General features: G+C 40.2%; 1 pseudogene; it reads right to left on the bottom strand.

Annotated features, from left to right (window-relative positions):
- LOC100667473 (olfactory receptor 7G3-like) lies at positions 1-1,397 on the bottom strand (annotated as a pseudogene).
- Between the last annotated feature and the right edge of the window lie 3,452 nt (positions 1,398-4,849).

Here is a 4,849-nt window from a genome sequence, read left to right as displayed (position 1 = left end):
TCAATGGAAAGAGAATATTCTAGAGATGAGTTTCCTCAAAGCCCCTATCATGTCCTTGTTCCTCAGGCTGTAGATAAAGGGGTTCCCCAGAGGGGTGACCACAGTGTACATTACTGAGGCTACCGCACTGTTCCTAGAGGAGTGAGTAGCTGCAGAACTAAGGTACACCCCAAAACCTGTTCCATAGAACAAAGAAAAAACTATTATGTGTGACCCACATATGGAGAAAGCCTTATACTTTCCACAAGCTGATGGCATTTTCAGGACAGAGGAGATAATTCGAGTATAAGAAAAAACTATCCCAGAGAGAGGAACAACACCCAAAAGACTGGTCGCTACATAGACCAAGATGTTACTAATGAGGATATCAGAGCAGGCAAGCTCGAGAACATGAGCTAGTTCACAAAAGAAGTGGAGTATTTCCAGATCTGTGCAGAAGGACAGCCGCAGCGCCATCAGAGTGTGCAGCGGGCATCAAGGACACCAAAGAGGAAGGACAACAGAACCAGCAGCTCACAGAGTGTAGGACTCATAATGGCCGTGCACTTCAGTGGGTGGCAGATGGCCACAAATCTGTCATAAGCCATCATTGCTAGAATTCCATTTTCCAGTCCAGCAAAAGTCAGGACAAAGCGGATCCGGGTGCGGCAGCCTGTGTAACTGATGGATTTCCTCTGTGTCTGGGTGTTCGCCAGCACCTTGGGGATCGTGGTGGTGGTGAAACAGATGTGTACAAAGGACAGGTTGGAGAGGAAGAAGTACGTGGGGGTGTGGAGGTGAGAGTCAGAGACGATGGCCAGGATGACGAGCAGGTTTCCAGCTACAGTGACCAGGTGTAGGGACAGGAACAGCCCAGAGAGGAGGGGCTGCAGTTCTGGACCCTCCGAGAGCCCCAAGAGGAGGAATTCTGCCGCGTCTGACAGGTTCCCTGGTGTCATGTTGTTGATAGGTCTGATAGAAAGGATGGGGGTGACAACAAAATCAAATGTAAGAGAAATCTTAATTTTTATTATCTGATCCTTTACAGAAGGACTTGCTTGATTAGATTTAGGTACAATTTTTGGCAAACATTCTATGTACTTTCATTAGGACCCACATACTGACTGCTTCTCCTATTTTTTTTTAATGATAATTATTATCTGGAATCCATTAATTTATTGGGGTTTACAAAATGCTGATATTCTATTTTTTTCAATTATTGGCTGAAATACTCCCATAAAGAGGAAACCATATCAGTTATACATATTTCCTTCTGCTTCTCTTTGTCCTTTCTCCTCTCCTTTATTTACCTTTTATTCCCCTCACCACTTCTCCTCGTTCCCAAGTTTTTATTCACCACACATTCTTTGTCTAGGGGTCCCTGAGTGGTACAAATCGTTAAGCATTGGACTACTAACTTAAGGATGGTGGTTCTAACCCACCCAGAATCTCCTTGGCAAGAAAGGGCTGATGATCTAACTCTGAAAAAAAAAATCAGCCATTTAAAACCCTATGGAGCATAGTTCTGCTCTGCCAAACACAGGGTCACCATGAGTCAAAGCTGACTCATTGGCAACTAGTTTGGTTTCGGTTTGATATTCTTTGTCAAGTAGGGCTACTTGCTGAGAATACGATAGGAACAAGACATTTTGCTCACCCTTAGGATTATAGCAGGACTTCCAGCAAATAATCAATCCAGGATGAAATTACTAAGGCTGTATTCCAGAACACAGGTTGGCAAAATTGAGCTTATGGGTCAAGTCCTGCTGGCTTTTGTAAATAGTTTTATTGAAAGACAGCCATTTGTTTCCACACAGTCCATGGCTTTTACGTGCTACAGCAGCAGAGTTGAGTAGCTGTGACAGAGGCCTAAAATATTTATTATCTAGATCTTTAAGGGAAAAATTTGCTTGATTAGATTTAGGTACAATTTTTGGCAAACACCCTATGTATTTTCATGAGGAAGCACATACTGACTGCTTTTCCTATTTTTTAATGATAAATATTGCCTGGATCCATTATGTTACTGGGGTTACAAAATGCTGATATTCTCATTTTTTTTTTCATTTATTGGCTGAAATATTTCCATAAAGAGGAATTTTCCCTAATCAAATATACGATTACCTTGAGGTACAGTTATTATAGGCAAAGCAGACTATACCTTGATTTCTGTATCCATCACTTTTTAAAATAGTAAATTAGTTCCCAGCATTATACAAAGGCAAACACTATATCATTATGAACTCTAGGATTGTAAATACATTTGATGCATTTCAACTCATTTCAGTTATTATTCATATTAATTCTCAAATTTCCCCATCTTTGGCCAGTGGGAACTTCTTCACCTTGCTTCCTGAGTCCTTCTGAAATGAGCCTAGCAATCTCATATCTCCCTTAACTTTGGTATGAAAGATATTCTAGGCCCATCTTATGCATTTCCTATCCCAGATCTTGAACCAACCATTTCTCCAGGAAGCCATGGTTCTTTTTAGTGGTAAATGATATTTAGAGACCACAGTCTGGCCACTATAGGGTTTTCAGTGCTGTTGAGTTGGTCATTGTTTTTAGCCTTTTCCATTGGGCAGAGCCATAAAATAGTTTTTTTTTGTTTTTAATAGTAACACATTTAACCCTTTTGTATAACCTAAAGGTTAGGTTTCACTTTCTTCTATTTATGCTTGAGGAAACTGGGCAAGGGGATATTTAGTAACCTACGCAAAGACCCAGCTAGTGAGTAACATAGCTGAGATTTGATCCAGAAAGTCTTATTCCAGAACAGGCATGCTTAAACATTATGTGGTAATGCCTCCCAAAAGTCTGTAATTCAGCTTCCTATGAAATTGTTCAGATTTCCTTTGAATAATTCTAGTGACTTAGTAAATAAAATCCTGAGCACAGTCCTCGATCTTCAGTCTTCCATGTCCTGGCCCACATAGTTAGTGTGTTTCAGGTGACAACACCAAAAAGGGGAAATCTTCAGGACCTGATGAAGATTAGAAAATGCTGCCTGATAGAATAGAGGCTCGTATGAATCTGTTACGGGCCAGACAAGCTACTTGCCTATGTGATTGATTTTAAGAGATGCTGGTAACTAGGGACTCTGCTCCACAGAGTCACTTAGGGACCCAAGCTAATAGAGATTCTGCTGCCTTGAAGTTGCATCACATAGAACATGTCCCTGTTTCAGTCCTGAGTGTAGCAACTGTAGAATGTGTCCACAAATTCCTTGATATTTCTCCTTAAGGAAAGAAGGGGAGATGCTGGGCAAATATATTGCTGCAACTTTCTCATTATTTGAAGACTAAATGTCCTTCTCTGAAGTAGGATGAGGCCACTTTTCCATAACAGAATGGTGGAGGAAACTTGCCTACATGGGTGTTACAGATTGGATTGAGTCCCCCCAAAAAGATATGTTTAAGTCCTAACTTCCAGTATCTGTGACACTGACTTTGTTTGGAAATGGGGACTTTGAAGATGTTATCAGTTATCAATTAACATGAGGTCATAGTGGAGTAGAGTGGATCACACTCTAATATGAGTGGTGTCCTTATAAAAGATAAGAGACGGGGAGAGACACAAAGGGATGACAGCCATGTGAAGATGAAGGCAGAAATTGAAGTGATGCATCTATAAGGCAAGGAATGCCAAGAATCATCAGCAGCCACCAGAAGCTAGGAGAAAGGCATGGAATAGATTCTCCCTCAGTGCCCTCAGAGGGAATAAACATAGCCAACAGCCTGATTCCAGACTTTTAGCCTCCAGAACTATGAGAAAATAAATTTCTGTTTTTATAAGCCACCCAGTACTTTGTTATGGTAGCCCTAGGAAAACAATACAGTAGAGTCTTAAGTACGTAAAACAAAGTAGCAATAAGTTTTAAGTTTAATCTTCAGGGTCCTAAGCAGAAAATATGTCTTAACCCTGATATTCAGACCACTTAATAGGTAAGTTGCCAACATGCCTGGTGAAGGGATAAAAGGAAGTTGAAGTAAATACACCTGGGTAATTATGCTTACAGAGTAATGTTGGAACTTACAGTAATAAGTACAAAGTATTTGGCATACAGCACGCTCACAGTAAAACCTCAGCACTTGTCACTTGGTGTTAACCTTATGTTTGAGAGAGAAGACGAAACACTCAGGTTTTTAAATTCCTTAAGTCTTCCTCACTGTTACAGTTTCTATTGTAAAAACACATGATCTTTTCTGTTTAGCTGTCTTTAACTACATGAATGAAAGCAAAAAAAAAAAATTGAAAAAATATTCAAATGTTAACAGGAGGCACAATTAATTTCCATAAATAGTCAAGCTAGGTTCATTTGCCCTTTACTTTCTTCATATGTATCCCATCAGTGTCTTTCTCCCCATCATTTTTCCTTTCTTATTACAGTTTTTTATTACAGTTTGTGAAAATAATTAGTCCCTCTATACCCCGTGGAGTCAGTTCCTGGGAGGTGGAGATAACACACTTGGCTGCTAACCAAAAGATTGGAGGTAAGAGCTCACCCAGAGATACCTAAAAGAAAGGCCTGGCAATCTGCTTCTTAATTTTATTTGTCTCAGCCCATCATTTTCATTTGCATAATTAATAGATAATACTAGAAAAGAAAATGTTGAGAGTAAAAGTCACAGAATATCAGACCGTGCCTCTTATTGTTCCTAGTTCCACCACCTCAGCCTCCAGTTCAGGCTTGGCACTGATTCCTGGAGAAGTTCCCAGTGAACCATCTCAGGACTAGCTCCAGGCCTCTCTTATCCCCTATGGCTTATCAAGTTTCTTGATAAATTGATCCTGGAGTCCCCAAAAGAGACAATAAGGAATTACTGTGCACTGGCAATGTCAAAGCATCTGTTCACTGTTTTTATAAGCT

The sequence above is a fragment of the Loxodonta africana genome, chromosome 3 (genome assembly GCF_030014295.1).
Source record: "Loxodonta africana isolate mLoxAfr1 chromosome 3, mLoxAfr1.hap2, whole genome shotgun sequence".
NCBI lineage: Eukaryota > Metazoa > Chordata > Mammalia > Proboscidea > Elephantidae > Loxodonta > Loxodonta africana.
Note: the sequence above shows the minus strand (reverse complement) of the source record. Positions and strands in the feature narration are given on the sequence as shown.